The following is a 26160-nucleotide window of genomic DNA, read 5'->3' on the forward strand; positions in this document are numbered from 1 at the left end:
AAAGCTCAGGGACTACTAGGAAAATAATATATTAAAATAATTCATTGTAATGAATTTTGTCATTTAGCTAAGAATGCTTTGTGATATGCACATAAAACTCTAACTGGCATTGTCTGATCTTTGAAAGCTCATTGAGTAAAGTTTTCCAGTTATAGAATGGAGAAGTGAGCAGAACGAGGCAGAGGAAACACTGTTGTATCATCATGACCTTTATTTAATAAACAGGGATAAGGGAAGGGAAGAGATTAATGCTTCAGTTAAGAAACTGGTTATCCATTCATTCATCCATTCACTGTATATGATGGAGAAAGCAGATGCATAAAGCTTACCAATAAATGTAAAATTGGTACAAATAATAGTTTTGCAGATACTGCACAAATAAAAGGATTCTTCTGTAACCTCATTGAGGTTACAGAAGAATTCTCCAATAAAGTGTCAATTAAACTGAGATCTAAAGAATTTATAAGAACTATGTAAATATGTACATAGGTTTTAACCCAAATTAAAAACTACAAGTAAAAAAAATATAGTGTTGCCAAATTATAATTTCTTTGAATATTTTAAATGAATAAAATAGATTGTATTTTATAACCTAATTTTAAAGACAGTATTTGGATTTAGCTATATAATAAACATATTTTATACGATATACATCTAGTGAGTAGCAGTTTGGGCTATTTTATGCTAGTCATACCAGGTTCCTATATTAATAAAAGCACTGGCTTAACATGTCATACTGAAAATAACACTGTTGAAAACATTGCAAAGGCTTCACCATTGCCCTAATGACTTTGTCTGGAAACCAATGAAAAAGAACAAAGAATGAAAGCAGAAACAAATTTCATGTTCTCCACTTCTTTAAGTAAAGGTTAATGACATTTTAAGAATGTTTCTTCAAGGAAAGGACACATAACTGCCAACAAAACATATCAAAAATCCATGCATTAAGACATTGCATGGATACAAATATGAAAATAACAAAATTCAGTTAACTAAAACCCAAACATCTAAATATGACTTAAGTTTCTTAGTAAAGTTATTTCTAAAGCTTGGTATTAAATTTTATCTTTTTGTTTGCTGCTCTAGCCACTGGGACAGTGTTTGGCACCTAGCAGGCACTCAGTGACTATTGAATGAAGCTAAAATTCAATTTGGAATCTCTTCCAGCATCTCTCAGATCTATGATGCCTGAAAAAAATTAGCATTTGAGGAAATGTTTCTGTTAACGTTGCAGGCCTCTCCTTCTGCTCTTATTTTTTTCTTCAAACATTGTACCTATGGGACTAAAAATGATACACTTGAAACCCATCAGTAATCAAAGTATAGGTTTCCATAGAAACCGAAACCAAAAAAATGCCTTCATTTTTTTCTCAGGCAGGGACACAACCGCAGATTCAAATTTAGTTAAGAGGATAAATACTGTTCAAATGATTACTTGTTCATTTTATGTGCTGAATATATGATGGGGATTCTAAATTTTGCTGCCTTTTAGCTGCCTACTTACTGTCAGGTTTTGAATTTCAATTTTGTTTTGTTTTCTTAAACAGCCTAATTGCTGTATTGATAAGAAAGTGCTTTATTATGATTATGTTTGTTGTTATTACATTGCACGATTATCTAATATTTATATTTGGTTTCCTTTAAATGCCTATTTGACATGTATCAAGTTCATCTACTGAACAATAATCACATGTAAATAAATGAATGAATATTTTTAAATCCCATTTTTATGATATTTAAATTTATGTAACCAAGTAACATATGTAGGTACAATAGAAGTCCTAGAACATTTTCATGAATGACAGCAGTCAGTTTCCTATCAAATATTTTTAAAACTCTCACCAAGACTTCCTGAAATTGCCCTCCCTCCTGGATGTACCTAGATATCTATTTATTGTTTTAAAAACTGAGATCCTGTTTTTGCACCTTCAGAAAATATTTGTACATAGAAATCAATACTTCAAACTCTCCAAGAGTACCTGCTTAAAGAAAGCCTTCCTTCCCAGAGTGGAGACGGCAATCAAATTCCACAGGAAAAGTACTGGATCCCAGGAGCTAAAGAGGACCTGTGGATGAGTTAAGAAGTGAAGCCACTCTCCAAATACTCCAGAACTATTTGCCTCTTTTGAGGATGGTAAATTATCTAAGATACAAACAGCTAATTAGTAATGGTAACAATATCTGTGAATAAAAAGTAATCTTTATTTTTTTATTTTCATTTTATTTTTTGTGGCAGGAGTTATTTTTGAAAGAGCGCAGAAGGTTGAGTTGGAAGATTTATAAGGAATGGTTTTGGAGCCAACAAAGCTCTTGGTAAAAGATAAGCAAGTTTTAACACTACCCCTACATACCTAACTACTGAAATGAATGTATCATGTCTAGCATTTGAAAAAAAATTGTTGGAAAACTTAACCAAAGAAATCTCTAGTAGCTTCCTAGAACTACTCAAAGGAAAATAGGACGTTCCATAAATTGCACAATAATAAAATGTACAATAAAAATAAAAGAGCACAAAAATAAAATGTACAATAATAAACACTTAGTCACACACCGTAACCATACCTGATTTCATTCTTCTCTGCATACGCCCATCGCATTCTAACGTCCTGGCTTTGTTTAACCTGTTTTATCTGCCTGCCATATTATTTCATGTAATCAAAGACACAAAGCACATAAATATCATCCAAAAAGCTCACTCCCACTATCAAAAAGTATTCTCTTCTCTCTCTCTCTTAGCACTCAAGGCCTTTTTCCCCTTTTCTTTCCTCTTTTAAAATTTTTGTATAAAAGCATTTCTCACCAACAGCCTTGTTAGCATTTTTTCTTTTTTTTTTTTTTTTTTTGAGACGGAGTCTCACTCTGTTGCCCAGGCTGGAGTGCAGTGGTGCGATCTCGGCTCACTGCAAGCTCCGCCTCCTGGGTTCACGCCATTCTCCTGCTTCAGCCTCCCGAGTAGCTGGGACTACAGGCACTCGCCACCATGCCCGGCTAATTTTTTCTATTTTTTAGTAGAGACGGGGTTTCACCGTGTTAGCCATGATGGTCTCGATCTCCTGACCTTGTGAGCCTCCCGCCTCAGCCTCCCAAAGTGCTAAGATTACAGGCGTGAGCCACCATGCCCGGCCTAGCATTTTTTCTTATGCATGCCTCAGCCACTCATTTTGATTCTGTGAAAGTCATTAGAATTATTCCCTGAACACTGTGATTGAAAGTAAAACATGAAAATTTGAAGAAAGCATGTGCTCCACACAGACTGGAATTCTCTCAAAAGCAGAGAATTGTGGGAGAAAGAGGGTTAGAGCGCCTTATTATACAGTAAACAATAGTGAATTGAGTTAAACTAAAGAAAGGTTTAAATGGAGTAAGAAGGCATATCATAGTATTGTTATTTTATTATTTTAATTTTTTAGAGATGAGGTCTTGCTATATTGCCCAGGCTAGAGGGTAGCAGTTATTCACAGGCAAGATCATACTGCTCTACAGCCTCAAACTACTGGGCTCAAACAATCTCCCTACCTCTAACTCCCAAGTACCTGGTGAAATCTCTATGGGAAAGGCTGAAGCAGGAAGAATGAGCCCAGTAAGGCATGCCACAGGTGCATGCTACCATGCCTGGCTTTGGTGGTGTTTCTTTAATGTATCTAAGCACACTTCTCCAAATATAAATCCCTGTTACATTAAAAAGCAGAACCTTAGATCTAATGAAAACTGAAAGAATGCTTGATTAATCTTCAGGAGAATAAAATATATCTTGCATATTATTCAGCCTCAAATATTTATCTTGGTTCTCTGTAGACAGTGGTTCTTAATCATTTTTATTCCAAGGATTCTCTGGTAATTCAATGCAAAACAATAAGAACCTAGAATCATCACTAGATAATCAGAAACTGAGGAAGGAGTAAATGATCCAAAGAAATGAAGATGCATTTTGCCTTGTCACAGGAATTGCAAGGGGAGAAATTCCCACTGCTGGAGGGTCTTCAAAAGTCCCACAGAAGCACCCCATGAGATAAAGAAAGAGTCTGTTTTAAACACCTGCCAAGTTTAGTAAAAGCTGACGTTCGCTTGCCATCACAGCATAAGTCAAGCAAGAATTCTTCCCCTCCCCTGGCTTCCCTTTGTGTCTACATGGTCCAATTCAGGATTAGTCTGGAACCTAACTATCAAAATCTCATAAGTAAGTGCAAGGAAAAATAAGTCAACTTCAGCTATAAACTTAGCTTTAAAAGTCCTGAAAGCATAAGAAAAATAGTATGTTATGGTCAATTACAGTATATTTCAGAAATGCAAAAATGATTCAACCTCAAAAAATTTAACAATGTGATATTATGCAACAGTGTTCAAAAGTGGAAAAATTAATATCATCTTATTAGGAATCTAAATGCATTTAATAAAAACTAATATCTATTTACAAATAAAAGCTTTTAGAAAACTAGAAATATAAGGTAGGTTGTTTAACTTGATACACTCTATCAAATCCCTATAGGAAAGATTCTATTTAATGGGAAAACTAGAGAAGGTTAGAAACAAGAAAAGAATCTCTCCCTGAGAAGAGGAGATATTGGCCAATGCAGTAAGATGAGAGGGAAAAAGATAGATAAAAATTATAGGAAACAAGATCAAATTATGTGCTGTTATTTATATCACAAACACAAGAGAATCAAAAGAGATTAGAATCAGGTTAGAATCAGAGTCAGACAGATATTTGCTTTGTGTGTATCAATCTCCAAAAGCCAATATGTTCCTCTATGTATTTCCATGAGTAATTGTGATGGTTAGTTGTATGTTATCAATTTGGCTAAGCTGTAGTGTTCAATTATTTGAATGAAACACTAATCCAGGTGTTGCTGTGAAGATATTCTATAGATGCGGTTAACATCTTCCATCAGTTGACTTCAAGTAAAGATTACCCTTGGTAATGTGAATGGGCCTCATCTTATTATTTGAACACCTTAGGAGAAAGTACAAGTTTTCCACAAAGGAACCTTTCCACAAGACTGCAGTAGTAACTCCCGCCTTCGTTTCCAGCCTGCAGACCCGTCCTACAGATCCCGAACTTACTAGCCCCCACAATTAGGTAAGCTGATCCCTTAAAATATATATAGATATGAGATAGAAAGAGAGAGAGAAAGAGAGACAGAGTGTGAGAGAGAGATATCCTATCAATTATGTTTCTCTGGAGAACTTTTAATACAATGAGTAAAATAGGAAAATGAGATATATTTTGCAATGGTGTGAAAATCTGTATCTTATCTCGGAACTAAGCTTTATAAAAATTAGTAGGACCAGGCCGGGCACGGTGGCTCACGCTTGTAATCCCAGCACTTTGGGAGGCCGAGGCGGGCGGATCACGAGGTCAGGAGATCGAGACCACGATGAAACCCCGTCTCTACTAAAAATACAAAAAATTAGCTGGGCGTGGTGGCGGGCGCCTGTAGTCCCAGCTACTCGGAGAGGCTGAGACAGGAGAATGGCGTGAACCCGGGAGGTGGAGCTTGCAGTGAGCTGAGATTGCGCCACTGCACTCCAGCCTGGGCGACAGAGCAAGACTCTGTCTCAAAAAAAAAAAAAAAAAAAAAAAAAAAATTAGTAGGACCAATACTGATAAAAATTTAAGCTTTATTAAAAGACATAAAATAAGTGAGATGACATGATTATGGATAGGAATTTTAATATCCAATGCAATTGCAACTTTAATCTCAGATTTTAGTAGAATGTGAGAAACGTATCCCAAAATAAATGTGGAAGAATAAAGGTTAACAAACAGCTAAGGAAATTATTGAAATAATTTTTGAAAAAGGAGAATCCACCTGCTGGATATAAGCACATGTTATTTTTTTTCCTTCAACTTTTAAGTTCCAGGATACATGTGCAGGATGTACAGGTTTGTTATATAGGTAAACGTGTGCCATGGTGGTTTGCTGCACAGATCAACCCATCACCGAGGTAGTAAGCCCAGCATCCCTTAGCTATTCTTCCTGATGTTCTCCCTCCTCCCTCTACCACCTCTCAAAAGGCCCCATTGTGTGTTGTTCCCCCTCAGGGGTCCGTGTGTTTTCATCATTCAGCTCCCACTTATAAGTGAGAATACACAGTGTTTGGTTTTCTGTTCCTGCATTAGTTTGCTGAGGATAACAGCTTCCAGATCCATCCATGTCCCTGCAAAGACATGATCTAGTACTTTTTATGGCTGCATAGTATTCCATGGTGTAATATGCTACATTTTTTTTATCCAGTCTATCATTGATGGGCATTTGGGTTGATTCCATGTCTTTGCTATTATGAATAGTGCTGCAATAAACATATGTGTGCATGTGTCTTTATAACACAATGATTTATATTGGTTTGGGTTTATACCTAGTAATAGGATTGCTGGGTCAAATGGTATTTCCACCTCTAGATCTTTGAGGAATCACCACACTATCTTCCACAACGGTTAAACTAATTTACACTCCCACCAACAGGGTGAAAATATTCCTTTTTCTCTGCAACCTCGCCACCATCTGTTGTTTTTTCACTTTTTAATAATGGCCATTCTGACTGGCGTGAGATGAAATCTCACTGTGGTTTTGATTTGCATTTCTCTAATGATCAGTGATGTTAAGCTATTTTTCATATGTCTGTTGGCTGCGTATATGTATTATTTTGAAAAGTGTTCATATCCTTTGCCCACTTTTTAATGAGGTTGTTTGTTTTTTTCTTGTAAATTTGTTTAAGTACCTTGTAGACTCTGGATATTAGACCTTTATCAGATGGATAGATCGCAAAAAATTTCTTTCATTCTGTAGGTTGTCTGTTCACTCTGATGTTGCTGTGCAGAAGCTCTTTAGTTTAATTAGATCCCATTTGTCAATTCTTTCTTTTGTTGCAATTGCTTTTGGCATTTTTGTCATGAAATCTTTTCCTGTGCCTATATAAGCACATATTTTAAATCCATTTATATCAAATCAGTGCAGTGCAATTCTTGCACAGGAAATGACACATAGATCAATGAAATCAAGTATTTCCCTAGTCACATGTAAGTGACAAAACTTTAAGACATTGCAGATGACAGAAGACAGAGCAGATTATATAATAAATAATGTTGGGAAAATTGGCTTGTCACAAGAAGAGAACAAGTAGATTTCCTACCACACAATCCATGCAACTGTAAAAGTGTTAAATCTAAATGTTAAAGGGCATGTTGTAAAACACTTTGAAGATTTCAGAGAGTTGTTTCATAAATTTGAGTTGAGAAATAATTTCTTAAGACTCCAAAAGCCCAATTTGCTTTTAAATTTATAAATAGCATAATTTAATTACACAAAGTAAGCCACTTATTTTTACAAACAACTTAACCCTAAAAATATCAAGTTGATAGAATTGTATATAATTCCTCTCTAAAAGTAGATTAAATAATTCCATTTTTGAAATGGAGAATTGAAATGATTCTCAAAGCCCATGAATGAGCTGAGATTTATAACGTAAGGATCAGTGCTTTGTGCACAGATTTTCTAAATCTTACTTGATCACTTCTCCAAACTGAAACCACTTTTGTCAGTTACTCACAAATAACTCTTCCTGCCCCTTTGTCAGGACAAGTTCTAGGCATGGTGGTAGAGTTTATATATTTTGTCTTAAGGTTCCTCAGCAATTTTCTAAATCCTCTCAGATCTGATTTTTCAATTCATCTGAGTCAACACAGGAGTCTGCTAGGGAAATGCTCACAGGTACTGTACATTCCCTGGAGAGGTAGCATAAAAATACTAAGACATACGATCAAAAGACCTAGGTTCCACATCTATCCCTCCCACTACCAGCTCTGTGACCTTAGGAAAGTATATTGTCACTTTTTGTCAAGTATACATATGGCTAAAACTAGGGGGACAATGAGCTTGCAAGGGCCTTCATAGTTCTAACAACTATAATTCTGCCATTACCAATGACGCTAATGTGAGATTATAAATCACGGTAGCCCAAAGTAAAAGATATTTGGGAATAGGCCCCATGGACTCTGACACTGCAAATACAGCGTCAATTACCCAGTACTTTTATGATAACAACTGACTCTGTCCTCAATATGGTAAGAAAAATTTCTGTTTTCTGGGTTCTTTAGTTGTTGACAACAGAAAAACAAAATTGTCTAAATTAAGCAAGAAAATTAAAAAAAAAAATTATTCGAAGCAAATGTGATGAGTCATGAAATTGAAAAACAGAGCTGGTAAACTAAGTTTCTTAAAGAACAGTGTGATAATTAATTTTATGTGTCATCTTGACTGTACCACAGGGTGCCCAGATATTTGGTTAAACCTTATTCTGGGTGTGTCTGTGAGGGTGTTTCTGAGCTGGGGCATCAGTCTTCTCCTGTCTTTGGATGCAGACTTGTACTGGAACTTACACCATCAGCTCTTGGGTATCCAGATTGCTGAATGCAAATCTTAGGACTTCTCAGCCTCCATAATCCAATTCCTTATAATACATATTGGTACATATATTTATATAATATATGCAGAGGCTGAAATACTAATGTACATTATATATATATATATATCCTATCCATTTGTTTTTCTGGAGTCCCTGACTATATATACGGAAACTCAAAAATCCCTTGGGATGATGAGAAAAAAGACAGAGAGCATCCCCACATCACCATGGAGGTACTTTTTCACCAGCTACTTCCTCTCTTCATTTCATCTGTGAGAGCTATTTTGGCTTAGTTGGATTATAAACTTATCATCTCTTGGCCAAGGGAAGTCAAAGCATCTTGACTGAAATCATGGACAAGGCTGACTGCAATAAAAGAGAGAGATCTTTTTCTCAAACAGAATCAAGATAGCTACTACACAAAGGAGAAATTAATCTTGGATAAGCAAGAACAACACCTCTCACAACAATTACGGACATCTCTGACGTTGGTATATAATAACTGTCATTTTCTGAGCCTCTGCTCACATTGGAAGCTTTCTGCTGTCAGGCCTAATAGAATCAGAGAAATTATCAATACTCTGCAGCTCATCTTCATCTGAAATGGTAGTTCATTTGCTTGGACTTGTTGGGGACCCTCTGCTGTTTTTATTCCTCGCATTCCTTTACTCAAATCTCTTCAAAAATCAAAAAAGAAAAAAAACTAAGAATATGTATTTACATTTTTTCTCAAGGTCTCAAAAGAATTTTAATGTCTTTAAAAAGCATGTTTTTCTCCAGGCACAGTCAGTCTTGGTAATTTACTATCCATACATTCATAGGGATAGAGTAAGATGTGCAAAACCAAATGAGGTAGAGTTCATTTTGAAAATAGAGAAAGATATTATAGTCTAGAAAATCACTGACAGAACTACTTCTGCTCCATTATGACCAAACTCTTTTTTAGAATTAAGAATCCATCATGCTGGCAAGAAATGTGCTTGGAAGGATGCAGAGTTATTCTGCGATCTCAATGAGAAAAATGTAGATGTGGCAAAAGACAATTTTGCAAACTTCCTAAATGTGTCTACACTCAAGTTACTACTTTCCTTCAGCAACCTGGATTTGATTATAAGGATGACTGAATAGTATAAACTAGGTTTGTTTTAGTCTCATGGTTTCTTGGGGATTTAATTCCTATTTGATTTTGATTACCTTTTTACAAAATGGGACAAATTGTGCCCACTGGATATTGAATGTTTCAGCAGGTGCTATCTGGTCTTACCCAGTGGTAAACTGCATGACCATCTGACCTCCCTGAAGTTGCAGCCAAATACAGCACTGAGAGTGTATGTGTCCTTTGTGAATATTGCACTTCTTGTTTACTTTGAAGAAGTCCTTTTCCCTGACACTCTAGAAATAAGGAGAAGCCTAGCCCCGGAGAAGAGCTTTACTGATGCCCACTACCACAGAACTGCCTGTGCCATGGAGACACACCTGCAGCAATAGAATCCTCTTCCTATTTTTGCCCCAGTCTGTGTAGTTATTTGCAATGGAGAGAAGCAAAGAGAAATTGGAAGAAATATCTGACTTAAACAGAGCATTTGAAATGCAGGGGTTTCATGTGTTAATATAGACAAAGATTCCATCTGGAGTTGAAATCTGGTATGATTTTTAAAATACGTAATAATATGTGAATAAACCATCTTAAAAATACAGGAGTTCAAGACCAGCCTGGGCAACACGGTGAAACCCCGTCTCTACTAAAATACAAAGAATTAGCCGAGCATGATGGCGGGCACCTGTAGTCCCAGCTACTCAGGAGGCTGAGGCAGGAGAATTGCTTGAACCTGGGAGGCAGAGGTTGCAGTGAGCCAAGATCATGCCACTGCACTCCAGCCTGGGTGACAGAGTGAGACTCTGTCTCACCAAAAAAACAAAACAAAAACAAAACTGACTCTTTTGGAGAGCAAGCTTTTACTAAGCCTGTGACCTCAGCTATGTCATTTAATTTCTCTTAGTCTGGTCTTATTTATCTGTTTAGTAGTATCTGCCTCAACCAACTCAGAGGGCAATTTGAAATAATGGACGTGAAAACACAATGTAAATCCAAAGTGAAGTGAAATGGAATTATTTCTGGGAAACAGTCTGATGTAATTCAAATAAAATAGGCATTGCGGTTAGGAGATCTTGGTCCATCTGAAGATTCTTAATAGCAAGGTATACATTTTGGCATTTTCAATTACAGGAACATGAACTAGTAATAAATAGTAGAAAAATCATTAGCTCAGGTTTGTAGTCAGACATAGGTTCAAGTACAGACTCTGCCACTTAATAATTTTTGTTGTCACACAGCACCTTCCCCTGTCTAATATTCAATTTTCCCTCTTGCAAAATGAGAAAAATATTCTCTCCCATGACCGAAATTAAACTGGCAATATACCCATAAAAGGAAAGAGAAAGATCAAATGAAAAAAGTTAAGGCAGCCTCAGATGCAAGAGGAGCTGAAGCAATGTAAAAGGTGGAGATAAACTACATCAAAAGAAGAACAGCTGCAGATTCTAAAAACCAAAAAGTAATCAGGTATTTTAAATGAAAATGAGAATTTTGCTTAGCATTAATGGGGAAAAAAGCCGCCCAGTTAAAAAGGCTAGAGAAAGGCAACTTTAGAAATCTAAAACAGCTAAAAACTAGTGAGATTTTGCAAGGGCAACAAAAGAGGTCAGGGTATTTCATCACCTACTCAGAATTACACATTAAAAAATATGTGGATAGGATATACTTCAGCCTAAACAACTAAAAAGATGGGTGTGTAAATATGTCAAAGCTGCATGGTCATGGAAACATGTGTCTTCTTTTCTTTTTTGTTTCTTCAACTTTTAAGTTCCAGGGTACACTTGCAGGATGTGCAGGTTTGTTAACGTGTGCCATGGTGGTTTGGTTTACAGATCAATCCATCACCCAGGAATTAAGCTGAATTAAGCCCAGCAACTATTAGCTATTGTTCCTTGTGCTCTCACTCCCCCTGGCCACCCTGACAGACCCCAGTGTGGGTTGTTTTCCTCCATGTGTCCATGTGTTCTCATCATTCAGCTCCCACTTATAAGTGAGAACACACAGTGTTTGGTTTTCTGTTCCTGCATTAGTTTGCTGAGGATAACGGCTTCCAGCTCCATACAAGTCTCTGCAAAAGACATAATCTCATACATTTTATGCCTGCATAGTATTCCATGGTGCATGTGTACATTTTCTTTATCCAGTATATCATTAATGGGAATTTGGGTTGATTCCATGTCTTTGCTATTGTGAATAGTGCTGCAATGAACATATGTGTGAATGTGTCTTTGTAATAGAATGATTTCTATTCCTTTGGGTTTATACCCAGTAACAGGATTGCTGGGTCAAATGGTATTTCCACCTCTGATCTCTGAGGAATTGCCATACTGTCTTCCACTATGGTTGAACTAATTTAAACTTCCACCACAGTGCTAAAGTGTTCCTCTTTCTCTGCAACCTTGCCAGCATCTGTTGTTTTTTTGACTTTTTGATAGTAGCCATTCTGACTGGTGTGAGATGGTTATCTTATTGGGGTTTTAATTTGCATTTCTCTAATGATCAGTGACATTGAGTTATTTTCATGTGTCTTGGCCACATGGATGTCTTCTTTTGGGAAGTGTCTGTTCATGTCCTTTGCCCACTTTTTAATGGTATTGTTTATTTTTTTTCTTATAAATTTAAATTCCTTGTAGACCCTGGATACTAGATCTTTATCAGATGGATAGATCACAGAAATTTTCTCTCATTCTGTGGGTGGTCTGTTCACTCCGATGATAGTTTTTGTTGTTGTTGTTTGCTGTGCAAAAGTTCTTCAGTTTAATTAGATGCCATTTTACAATTTTTGCTTTTGTTGCTATTGCTTTTGGCATTTTCATCATTAAATCTTTGCCAGTGCTTATGTCCTGAATGGTACTGCCTGGGTTTTCTTCTAGAGTTTTTACAGTTTTGGGGTTTACATTTAAGTCTTTAGTCCCTCGAGTTAATTTTTGTATAAAGTATAAGGAAAGGGTCTAGTTTCAATTTTCTGCATATGGCTAGCCAGTTCTCCCAGCACCATTTATTAAATAGGGAATCCTTTATCCATTGTTTGTTTTTGTCAGGTTTAAGATCAAATAGTTGTAGGTGTGTGGTCTTATTTCTGAGTTCTCTATTCTGTTCCATTGATCTATGTGTCTGTTTTTGTACTGGTACCATGCTGTTTTGGTTACTGTAGCCTTATAGTATAGTTTGAAGTCAGGTAGCATAATGCCTCCAGCTTTGCTTTTTTGCTTAGGATTGTCTTGGCTATTCAGGCTCTTATTTGGTTCCATATGAATTTTAAAATAGTTTCTTCTAATTCTGTGAAGATTGTCAATGGTAGGTTAATGGGAATAGCATTGAATCTATAAATTACTTTGGGTAGTATGGCCATTTTCACATTATTGATTCTTCTTATCCATGAGCATGGAATGTTTTTTCATTTGTTTGTGTCCTTTCTGATTTCTTTGAGCAGAGGTTTGTAGTTCTCTTTGAAGAGGTCCTTCACTTCAATTAGCTGTATTCCTAGGTATTTTATTCTTTTTGTGGTAATTGTGAATGGAAGTTTATTCATAATTTGGCTCTCTGCCTGCCTGTTGGTGGTGTATAGGAATGTTAGCAATTTTTGCACATTGATTTTGTATCCTGAAAATTTGTTGAAGTTGCTCAACAGCTTAAGAAGGTTTTGGGCTGAGACTATGGAGTTTTCTAAATATAGGATAATGTCATCTGCAAACAGGGATAATTTGACTTCCTCTCTCCCTACTTAAATACACTTTATTTCTTTCTCTTGCCTGATAGCCCTGGCGAGAACTTCCAATGCTATGTTGAATAGGAGTGGTGAGAGAGGGCATCTTTGTCTTGTGCCAGTTTTCAAAGGGAATGCTTCCAGCCTTTGCCCATTCAGTATGATATTGGCTGTGGGTTTGTCGTACACGGCTCTTAATATTTTGAGATATGTTCCTTTAATACCTAGTTTATTAACAGTTTTTAACATAAAGGGATGTTGAATTTTATCAAAGGACTTTTCTGCATCTATTGAGATAATCATGTGGTTTTTGTCTTTGTTTCTGTTTATGTGATTAATTACATTTATTAATTTGCGTGTGTTGAACCAACCTTGTGTCCTGGGGAATAAGCCAACTTGATCGTGATAGACAAGCTTTTTAGATGTACTGCTTGATTTGGTTTGCTCATATTTTGTTGAAGATTTTTGCTTCGATGTTCATCGGGGTATTGGCCTGAAGTTTTCTTGTTTTGTTGTTGTACCTCTTTCAGGTTTTTGTACCAGGATGATGCTGGCCTCATAAAATGAGTTAGGGAGGAGTCCCTGCTTTTCAATTGTTTGGAATAGTTTCGGTAAAAATGATACCAGCTCTTCTTTTTACCTCTGACAGAATTCAGCTGTAAGTGTGTCCTTTTTTTTTTTTTTTTTTTTTGCTTGGCAGGCTATTGATTACTACTTCAATTTCAGAACTTGTTATTGGTCTATTCAGGGATTCAATTTCTTCCTGGCTCAGTCTTAGGAGCGTGTATGTGTCCAGGAATTTATCCATTTCCTCTAGATTTTCTAGTTCATGTGTATAGAAGTATTCATAATATTCTCTAATGGTTGTTTGTATTTCTGCGGGGTCAGTGGTGATGTCCCCCTTATTTTGATTGTATCTGTTTGGTTCTTCTCTCTTTTCTTCTTTATTAGTCTAGCTAGCAGTCTATCTATTTTATTATTATTTTTAAATAACCAGCTCTTGGATTCATTGATTTGTCCGTGTCTCTGTCTCTCAGTTCTGCTCTGATCTTGATTATTTCTTTTATCCTGCTAGCTTTTGGGTGTGTTTTCTCTTGGTTCTCTTTTAGCTGTGATGTTAGGTTGTTGATTTAAGATCTTACTAGCTTTTAGATGTGGGCATTTAGTAATATAAATTCCTTTAACACTGCTTTAGCTGCATCCCAGAGATTCTGGTACATTTTCTCTTTGTTCTCTTTAGCTTCAAAGAACTTCTCGATTTCTGCCTTAAATTCATTATTTCCCCAGGAGTCATTAAGTAGCAGGTTGTTTACAGTTGTAGCTCCAGATTTCTAGCCAATAACCATATATTTAACACCACCTTACAAATAGGAAAAAAGAAATGCCAGAAACATGTTTAAATGCTTTGCCACAGTAACAGCAAAGTGCACAGAATGAAGGGAACATGAGAGTTCCTTTTCATTTTAAAAATCTTTGGAAAGATGCACAACTTTGATGCCGTTTCAGGGTGCTCCAGACACCCATGGCCACTTCATGTAAAGCACTGACAATTTCTAGGGCACTTTGAGAGACTCCAATATGATTGTAGTGAAATTTTGTTATTAAACCTAATGAGGGCAATAGACACTTCTCAAATAAGAGATGTGTCAATTATAGTGCTCCCTTACTCTAAGGCATTCACAAAGAGACAGAAAAACAGGTTTTTTTTACTCATCCTACTCCTCCTTCTTCTCTTCTTCCTCCTCGTCTTCTTCATCTTCCTCTTCCATCTTCTTCCAGGCAACTTTAGCAGGACCCTTTGCACCAGCAAACTTTCCTTTAGACTTATAGTCAGCAGCATTCTTCTCATAATTCTCCTTCAGCCTGGCCATCTTAGGGATATAAGGCTGCTTTTCATTGTCACTTAGGTTATTCCACATCTCACCCAGTTTTCTTTTTTTTTGCCATGTCACCAATAGAGTCGCCAGGGTTTGTGGATTTTATCTTGGGGCAGAATTCTTAACAGAACAGGAAGAATCCAGTCGATGGCCTCTTGGGGGCATTAGGGTCCTTCTTCTTGTCTCACTTAGCTGGTCCATAATCCTTCATTTCCCAATCATAGCACACTTTATCCGCCTTTGTCATTTCACCAAATTTAGGCTTCTCTTTCCTAGACTCTGTCTTCTACCTCTCAGAGCGCTTCTTGGAAAATTCTGCAAAATTGACAGGGAGACCTCTGGGTTTTTCTTCTTATGTTCTTCTCTGCACATCTGCCCAAAGAAGGCATAAGCAGACATATTGCCCTTTTTTCGCGGGGTTGTCGTTAGCCATCCTGACTGTAGTGTTCACTAGTCTAAGCAGTTCAGGGCATGATGAGCAGCTCAGCGCTCCCCAGCCTCCTCACACTAGCTGCCTCCACGAGCGCCACCTATTCCCTATTCCTTTCTTTCTTTTCTTTTCTTTCATTTTTTATTTTTATTTATTTTTTTTTATTTAGACAAAGTCTCCGTCTGTCACCCAGGATGGAGTGCAGTGGTGTGATCTCAGCTCACTGCAACCTCCACCTCCCAGGTTCAAGCGATTCTCCTGCCTCAGCCTCCTGAGTAGCTGAGACTAGGCGCCCGCCACTACACCTGGCTAATTTTTGTATTTTTAGTAGAGGTGGGGTTTCGCCATGTTGACCAGGCGGGTCTCGAACTCCTGACCTCTGGTGATCCACCTGCCTCAGCCCCCCAAAGTGCTGGGATTACAGTCGTGAGCCATGGCGCCCAGCCCTCTTCTTTTCAAAGTAAGTTTCCAGTGGGCTTTTCTGGAGGCCCAAGTAACTTGCATTTATCAGTGTATAGGATTTAGATTCTGCAGCGAAGCCAGCGGTAACACAAGTAAAGCAAACTTTTGAAATTAAAGCAACATGCAGCTACATAACCAAAGAGTTCTATCTTATAGCTGTGGTAAAATATTTATGAGACAAGAATTTCAGAACAAAGGTGAAAAATATGTTAGATGCATATTTGTGGAGAATATTTTAGTTTTCTTTTTTTTTCTGAGAAGAATTGAATCGATAAGCCACATTTGATGAATGTTATGAATAATTCAGCTGGGTATGTTTGAGCATCAAAGACATATAATTTTTTTAAAAGCCAGAACTTTATCAATATATCAACATACTGTGGTGATGATATAACAAGGTTATTTTAAGGGTACACAGGAATAGGGACCTAGGTTTGGCACAACATCCAAGCATCATGAAAACCAGAGCATATTTCATGAAGAATCCAGGGCAGCCTTGAGATCTTCTCCTTGTTTCTCTAGCATTAGGGAAGAGAAATTCTTCAAAGTAAACCAGAAGTACAATATGCACAAAGGCTGCATGTAGTCTGGGTGTTATATTTTGCTGCAACCTGAGGAGGTACAGGTAGTCATATTTTCATGCCTATATCCACCATTGGAGTAGCCCAATTACCTGTGTATATCTGCTAATGTCTGCCTTGTGTCAAATGTCTTCTAGTGACATTCTTTTTCCCCTCTTGACTTCCGCTTGGCCCATAATTTTCTCTTCCTGTGATTTTTGACTCACCAGGAGCCCAGAGGTCATCCCAGAGGATCCTTTCAGCTTCTACTTGCACTCCAGCAACTTTCATTCACAGTTCATATTCCCAGGAGAGATGAGCTGATTGATCCACCCCATCTTTTCATATCAATCCATGACACCAATTTCTGGCTGGCCTTTGAGTCAGATGCGTTAATGGGAAAGTCACATGGTTCATAACAGGGAATTTAGGTGAGGAACTTTCATTCACAAGAATTGGGTCTTGATATATTATGAGACCACTCTTAGTGACTATGGGAATCTAAGCAAGTCATTAACTATCTTTAAGCACTCTGTGCCTGTCTCACCAGATTTTTGTAATCATGATATGAAATAATTTATGTGAGAGTCCTTTGTAACTTCTAAAGTATCATGATATGAACATGCATACATTTAATTATTTTCTTTTTTTTTTTTGAGACAGGGTCTCACTCTGTTGCCCGGGCTGGAGTGCAGTGGCATGAACTCGGCTCACTGCAACCTCCACCACCCGGTTCAAGCGATTCTCCTGCCTCAGCCTCTCGAGTAGCCCAGATTGCAGGCACACGCCACCACACCTGGCTAATTTTTGTATTTTTAGTAGAGATGGGGTTTTACCATGTTGTCTAGGCTGGTTTCGAACTCCTGGCCTCAAGTGATCCACCTGCCTTGGCTTCCCAAAGTGCTGGGATTACAGTTGTGAGCCACCTTGCCAGGTCTCATAAATTTATTTTTTAAATTATTCAGTTCCATCTATGTAATGATTAGCTCTGAGGAATTTGTGGTCAGTTCTCAAGAATAAGGTGCTTGTTACAGATTCCCTCAAATGTGCCAACAGTCTGAATTAGAGCTTCTTAATTTAATTCAGGTCATTGAAGTTCAAATGAATACTTCTGTGCGTCTCTTCAGTACATACTGAACTACATTAAGGTCTCTAGCCCAGTGCGGAACACTGTCCGGTTTGTAGGAGTAGGACATTATGTAATTTCTTTCCATACACACACACAAATATCTTGTTTTGAAAATATTTTCATGACTCTAGTAATTATTTATCAATTGTCAGCTTCCAGGAAGATACTACATAGGCCTTATCCTCAAGGTCTGACCATCTTGAAGGACGTAAAAATGGAGTTCACAATGCTATAAAATATGAAGAGGAACTATTGTTTTTTGAGACAGTTTATCCAGCTGCACAACTGGACTAAGTAGCGGGTATAGCCCCCACACAAGGTAACTCTCACTTCTGAAACCAATTGAATGTTCAGGGATGGGAGCGGATTTCCAAAACCACCTTTGGATTTGATAATTCATTGGAAGCGCTCACAAATCTCTCTAAAAGCTGTTATACTGGTGATTATGGTTTACTACAAGGAAAGGATGCAAATTAAAATCATCCAAGGAAAGAAGTGCGTAAGACAGAGTCCAGGGAAGGTGGCACGCGCAGAGCTTCTGCTGTCCTCCCCCTGGCATCATGGACACATTCCTTTCCCAGCACCAATGTGAGACAACATGCATGGAGTATTGCCAACCAGGAAAGTTCGCCCAAGCTTTCGTTGTCCAGAGATTTTATTGCGGCTCAATCACATACTGCTATGTGGTTAATCTTTAGTCTCCAGGATTTGCCAGAAGTCATACTGAATCTTTAGCCTCCAGTTCCCTCCAGAGACAAAACTCAAACCACATGGCCAAAAGTCCCATCATAAATCACGTTGTCAGACTGTCAGATGGTCAAAGCCTCCAGGCAAACAAAGACCCTCCTCCCCTCAGGCATGAAATATCAAGCATTTAGATCTCACCTTCCAGTAGCTTAGGGCAAAGTCCAGACCTCTCTTTGAGTAAGGTTAATTCTTCACTACACAATAACTAAGTGTAATAAGTGACATTTAACTCAATCAGAATTCTAGTAAGATGATGCTCAGGGAGGTTAGAAACCACCGGTGAGGCTGGGATAGAATCACATAAAATTGATATGCTGTATACAGAGGTAAAAATATGAACCAAGATAATCTAAGAAAGCAAACAAGGCAGGATTTTCCTATTTTCAGCCTGTCTTCCCATTTACTTAAGATAGTTTTACTGAGGCAAAACTTATGTACCATAAAATTCATACATTTAAATTGTACAATTCAGTACTTTTATTAAACTTACAGAGCTGTGAAACCATCACCACAATCTGAGCATTTCCACCACCTCAGAAAAATCCCCTCTGCCCATTTTTCAAATCCTGTTCTCACTCCCTACCCTAGGAAACCCCTGATATACTTTCTGTTTCTATAGATCTGACGTTTCTGCACAGTGCATATCAATGGAATTCTACAACATGTAGTCATTTGCATTGCACTTTTTAACATAATGTTTTGAAATTCATTCATGTCAGAGCATGAATCAGTGGTTTAACCCTTTTCATTGCTGAGTTGTATTCCATTGTGTGGCTGCACCATACATTTTGTGTATCCGTTCACCATCTGATTGATTTTGGGATTGCTTTCATTTATTCCAATTATGAATAATGGTGCTATTAATGAACAACTTGTCACGTGGATATAGTTTATTTTTTCTCGGGTAGATATGCAATAGTGGAATTGTCAGAGTTTTTGGTAAATTTATGTATAACTCAAAGAAACTATCAAGCTGTTTTCAAAAGTGCTTGTCACATTTTACATTCCCACCAACAATGGGAATGTCCAGTTCCTACACATTGTGCCAACACTTGTTATTTTCTGCTTTTTTTTACTGTAATCATTTTAGTGGGTAAAAAGTTATTTCACATGTTTTTTTCTTTTCTTTTCTTTTTTTTAGCCGGGGTCTTGCTCTGTTGCCCAGGCTGGAATGCAGTGGCGTGATCTCTCGGCTCACCAAAGGCTCCGCCTCCTGGGTTCACGCCATTCTCCTGCCTCAGCCTCCCGAGTAGCTGGGACTACAGGCACCCATCACCACACCCGGCTAATTTTTTGTATTTTTAGTAGAGACAGGGTTTCACCATGTTAGCCAGGATGGCCTCAATCTCCTGACCTCGTGATCTGCCTGCCTCGGCCTCCCAAAGTGCTGGGTTTACAGGCATGAGCCACGGCACCCAGCCCGTATTTTTCAAACTAGTTATAACTGCACTGGTAAAGGGCTATCATTATTGAGACGTGCATCCAAGGAAATAACAACTTCAGTAACAGGTGCTCTGTCTCTGCCTCTGCTGTGGAGAAAAGATTTTGCCATGCTTGTTCTTTGTGTTTGAAGCTTTCATCTCTGAGAACTGTTACTTGTGATTATCACTGGAGAAGACCAAATCCATTGATCTTCACATGACTGTCACATCAAATCTGTCTGGCAGCAAGCACAATGTTATTTCTTTGTAAAATTTCTCACATTTACTAAAAGAGACGATAGCAGAAGTGGAGTGGATAAGATATACATAGGAATTATGGCAGGGTGGACAGGACTGGGAAACATGCTGCATTTAGATACATGATCAAAATACTTCATGGTGTCATGCAGAATGACTCTGTAAACACAACAATCTGTGTTGACCTATGGATTAAGCTTAAGTCTCTACTAGCAATATTCCACACATAACTATGTAACTCCCCACTTGCAAAAACCACCATGCACAATAAACATGTGGGAAGTGAGAAAAAATGTAGGAAGAAGAAAAAATAATCCAAAGAAAGAAGGTACACAAGAAAGAAAGAGCATTGCTAGAATGTATAAATCATGGTATGATTTATAACTGGTATAAGCAAGCACTGAAATATTTAATTTCATGCCATTTGTAATGTAAAGCACAGCTAGGCTGACTAGTTTTGATAGCAGGGGAAGGGGGTTTACAGAAATGGCCTTTCATGAATACTGGAAGCTGTAGGGAACTACAGCTCAGAAGCCCCTGACCACTGACTCCGTTCATATCTCTCAGTATGATGGCATTGCTTTAATGATGCTGAGTATAGATCAAGAACCAGGAGAGCCAACTATCTGTGAACATTACCTTAATTCAGTGATTTTCAACTGCATGCTGTTTACTCCCCCAGGGTGTAGTTGGCAATGTCTGGAGGCATGTTGGGCTGTCACAACATCTGGTGAGTGGAGCTCAGGCTTGCTGCTAAACATCCTAAAATGCACAGGACAGCCTCCCACAATAAAAACTTATCCAGTCCAAAGTCAGTAGTTCTGAGGCTGAGGAATGCTGCTTTGAATAGAGGCACACTGATTATTTGCTTAAAGTCTACCTGAATAGTCATGTATGGCCCCAAATTAAAGAGCCACTCTACACACTAATTGACCTCATGCTGAAACCACAGCAGTTTCACCAGTAACTGCATATACTTATTGAATCTCTAGGCCAAGAAAAGCTGTACTATGATATGCTGCATGTGCTTCTTTTCTGCCTTACTTTCAGTCACTTTTTTTTTTCTAGCCTTGGTGAGTTAAATCATGAACATAACCTAATCTTACAACAGAGGAAGAAATGTGAATGTTTGTGTAGGTGAGGATGGCCTCTTCCTGCCCGTCTGTATTGTATCTAAAATGCTAAATCTATCTTTAAAAATTAAAATCCATAGGAAGTCTGAGAAATAGTTTAGATAATTGTTTCCAACTCCTTTCTTCTTGCCTTTTTGGCAAAATTGTATTAATAAGAGCAAAACAAACTGCTTTGAGTTTTATCTTATACGTCCCATAACTGCTTTCAAATTTAAAAAACATAATGACATGTCTTAGAAAGCAGGTGGCAGGAAGGAAGAAAAAAAGGACTCTAAAAAACATCAACTAGAAAAATAATTCCTACAAAAGTCCCTAAGAAGATTGTAAAAGCTGACTGGACTTGGAACATTTCTATTGTGCTGTATTTTATGACACAATTCCAGTCATTGTGGATTTCCCCCAGATTATTTCACATTTTTTGCTTATCTCATTTTGCAAATCGGAGAAAAGACCCTCTTTCCATCATGCAAATTTACTCTTCCTATTTCTAGTCCATCAATCTTCACGCGTGGTAATAAACGTGATAGATATATTCTGTCACGATAGCTTTATTTTTCAATAATTCCAGGTTTTCACACTGGAAATTTTTGGGAAATGGTATAGGATACACCTCAGATTTGTCTCTTCCTCCTGAGATAAGGAAAAAGAAGCTGGGGTGATTTATGCTCCAATTCTGGTCAACCAGTGGCTGAGGACTGTCCTGGGAGAATGTGCGGATGCTAAGAGAAAATGTGTAGAGAGCATAAATGCATTAACAGCTTTTTCAATTCGTTTTCAGAGAGTCAGTGATAGCTTCTTTCCCTAAACGATGTTGATATTACATTACTTTTAGTAAAGTTGTACAGCTAAGCACAAAGTAAAACCAACAATAATGTAACTCCGCCAAATCAAGAGATACGAGTGTGGAAGGGTGGTAGGAGGTAATAAAATTGCACTTTCCTCATCTTGCTTACCAAGGAGTAAAGAGAAAATGGTGATTTATAAAGAAACAGAAATATATGCTTATTGTTTACATTTGTAATTTAAAAAAAAAAACAAGTGGATGGATGGCAGCCACTGGTTTGGTTTTTCTCTTATTATTTCTTCGAACCCTGCTGTTTTGCATCTTTCTTTCTCATCCCTTCGCTACATCTTGGGCCAATTCTGTAACTTTCTGGTCACTTTCAGCTACTAAAGTTCAGACTAATTTAATGCATCAATCCGAAACTCGATTTGAATCATAGATCTTCCCTTTCTACCCCACGTCCATTTCCAAGAATAGATTTGATTCGCAATCATGGCTGCTAGAGTGACGGGGATATGGAGTCTACTCTGACTTCCTTCTCCCATTTCATTTTCTGCGTTTAGATCTCCTGGGGTTCTGGGGGAGAAATATTAGTGGCGAGGTGTATTTACACAACTACCTGAAGGCTGATCATGGGCACTAGCCCCTGATCTTGCTCTGATTTGAGTTCATTTTCCTTGCTGCTGATGACATTCATGGTCATGAGAGTCCCCAGATGGCTGTATGAGTGTTCTTCTTAGTGCAATGCTCCCCAGTATTCACCCAGGCCTCATCTGTTATTGTTGCCCCATTCAGAGATAGCAGCAGTGTCTCCTTAACCATGACAGTGGTTCATGCCCACAATTGCTTTTCTGGAATGGACAAAACCCTGCTAGGGTTAGCAGCCTCCTGAACTCATACTTCCTCATTTAACTGCTATGCCCCATCTCAGGGAGCCAAAGGAACTGCACACATCTTCTTTTGTACCCCTTCCAAGATCACAGAGAACTGAGATGGTTTGAAAGGCTGGTTTCCACCATCTCCTTCTAATCATACACCACAACCCCTTCCTAAGAACGTGTATGCTCCTTTATACTCCACGGGAAATACCGAGGTGGCTGTGCAGATCCTTCAAATCAACATTCAGCCTTCCATTGAGAGGCGAGTGCACTCTCAGCACCACCTCTATCTATCACTGAATCCTCTGGAGGGAATCCTCTCACTCGCTTGGAGAGGAGAAAGTCTCTCACTGTGAACACTGTACTTCTCAATGTCTCTAGTTACAATCGACTTAGGCTCCCCTTCCCTAGTCCTCTCTGTGTAGACTAAGAATAGGGTCATTGATGAGAGTTAGACCATTCCTACAGCCTCTTGCTAAATTGGAAGAGAAGGCCATGATGTCAATTAAAGTTTCCTTCCTTGGAATCAAGAGTAGAGTTTCTCAAACTTCAAGGTAATTTCCTCAACATAATTTCCTCAACGGAACATACAACTTGGAGATTCTTATTAAAATACAGATCCTGGTCCACTAACTCTGGGCTGGGACCTGAGATTCTGCACTTCTAACAAGCTCTTAGGTGATGCTCAACTTGCTGATTTACAGACCACACTTTGAGAGGTAAGGATAAACAAGTAGCTTTTAACCAAGCTTTGTGTGCCTTAGTTACAAATTCCAAGGAGAGATGGAAGAGGGAGCTATACAAGCAAGGCAAGGGAGGACATTTTTATTTTCTATTTTAAATTATCTTATATTATTTGGAATTTGTTTTGTCTTTACTTTTTAAAAATTTTAAAATACAGAGGGTTAAGCAGCACAAAAATAATTTTTGAAAATTGTCATACTCATTGGAGGGACTTTGAATAATTTTTTTCGTATTTATATGGAGTCTCTAATTTTGTTTTCTTTTTGATATAAGTGAAGGAAATACCAGCTGCTATCAGTTAAGCAGTTAATGTCTTTCTCACTTATGATGGACCTCATGTTGCTTTAGAAAATATCTGCTAACCAAAAAGAAATTTTAAATGCATTAAATTAGACTTTGGGGATAGGACACTATGCCCGGACTAAATTACTTTTGAATACCTGTTTGTTAAAAACAGAAAGAATATAAACAGTCCACATGCATTTAGAATATATAACATGAAACCCTGAAAATTTCCAATATCATTCCGCCAAATAAAAACTTCCCTCAAGAGGATTTACCCAGAGAAAATACACGGATGCCTCGATGTTCAGAGTGTTTTCATCTGCATTCCTGATGCCTTAACTTGGTTAGTGCTTCTACCCATATTAACTGTAGGGATTTTCACTGTTATCTCTTTTCTAATGTGAGGCTCCCCTAACGCAAGTCTTTTTGATTTCTTCTTTGCTTTTCTTTCTTGCAAACTCTCTATCTTAGATGTTGTGCTGCTGAGGTTAATTGAGGATTCACGCTCTCAGACTTCAGTCCTATTTCAGGTTAGCCGTAGGTTCCCTGTACACTCAGCGCCATCTCTGGTCATGAACTGGAACTGCAAGCCAGGAAAATTCCAGAGTCATTCTCAAATCTTTGGAGTTGGCCAGGCTGTCCAATGTGGCCTGGGCTGTATTTTTACCTCTGAATCTGCTAAAGAATCTGCCCATGGGCTTGCCTGCTGCCATACTTTCTAATCTTCAAGTAGCTAGTCTCAAACTAATGCTTTTATAACACCCCCAAAAGTAGAAAGTTTCAGCAGAGAGCCAACTGATGTATTGGAGGCTAGCTCTGCATACAGTGCAAGGTGCAGACTTAAAACTTTTTTAAAAAATTCGATTGTTGAGATGTCTTAGGTGTTCTCATTTTGCAGGGGCTTCCATGGGTGTTTAGATATGTAATTTCCTCAAGAAGCCTTCTAGGTAGGCTACTTTGATTTCCAAGCTAAAATGTTATTACTCAATATAACAAATCTTTATATTTTGCTTTTTAAAAATGAATTTTAACTAAGTCTATTAGGGTTTCACCTAAAGAAGTATGTATTCTGGGACTAGGGGACATTGTAGAAGCCCTCAACCCACACTGCAAAGCAGCTTATCCTTTTATATTATTATTTTTTGACTGCAAGAAGTCAATTGGCTATAGCTATAGGATTTAATTTTTCTGTAACTACTCAGTCATAAAAAGGAACGAAATAATGTCTTTTGCAGCAACTTGGATGGATCCAGAGGCCATTATTCTTACTGAAGTAACTCAGGAATGGAAAACCCATCATCATTATGTTCTCACTTATAAGTGCAAGCTAAGCTATGAGGATGCAAAGGTGTAAGAATGATATAATAGCCGGGCGCGGTGGCTCACGCTTGTAATCCCAGCATTTTGGGAGGCCGAGGCAGGCGGATCACGAGGTCAGGAGATCGAGACCACGGTGAAACCCCGTCTCTACTAAAAATACAAAAAATTAGCCGGGCGTGGTGGCGGGCGCCTGTAGTCCCAGCTACTCGGAGAGGCTGAGGCAGGAGAATGGCGTGAACCCGGGAGGCGGAGCTTGCAGTGAGCCGAGATTGCGCCACTGCACTCCAGCCTGGGCAACAGAGCGAAACTCCGTCTCAAAAAAAAAAAAAAAAAAAGAATGATATAATAAACTTTGGGGACTGTGGAGGAAGGTTGGGAGGAGGGTGAAGGATAAAAGACTACATATTGGGTACAGTGTACACTGCTTGGGTGACAGGTGCACTAAAATCTCAGAAATCACTGCTAAAGAACTTATCCATGTAACCAAAAGCCACCTGCACCCCCAAAGCTATTGAAATAAAAGTAAAAATAAATAAAAATTAAACAAATCAGAATATATCCAAGGCCTACCAAAAAAAATTTCCTGTAGCTATAAGAAGCAAAGATGCATCTATGCTAACATAAAATGAATTGATATATAGATTTTCCAAGTAATTCAGAAATTAGGTAATTTTGAAATTAAAACAATTCATGTTATAGAGACAGAGATGATGCATACATCAACATTATTGAAAATTGTGGAAATTTAATTTTTTAAACTTTCGGAAGTTTTGATGATTTCCCAGAAAAAATTGTTTATCTAAAGAAAGACTGATTATCCAGATTATGTATCTGGAATATTGTCTGCCATTGTCTGCTAGAGAGTTTGGTTATTTCTCTGTAAAATAACCGTAGATTTGACTTTAAGGTCAAGATACTGACACCTAC

At 38.0% G+C, this 26160-nt stretch overlaps 1 pseudogene; it reads right to left on the bottom strand.

The window, feature by feature from the left end:
- Positions 1-14911: 14911 nt before the first annotated feature.
- Positions 14912-22703, bottom strand: LOC116476981 (high mobility group protein B3-like; annotated as a pseudogene).
- Positions 22704-26160: the final 3457 nt, after the last annotated feature.

This window comes from Hylobates moloch, unplaced genomic scaffold (genome assembly GCF_009828535.3).
Source record: "Hylobates moloch isolate HMO894 unplaced genomic scaffold, HMol_V3 SCAFFOLD_2, whole genome shotgun sequence".
In the NCBI taxonomy this organism is placed as follows: Eukaryota; Metazoa; Chordata; class Mammalia; order Primates; family Hylobatidae; genus Hylobates; species Hylobates moloch.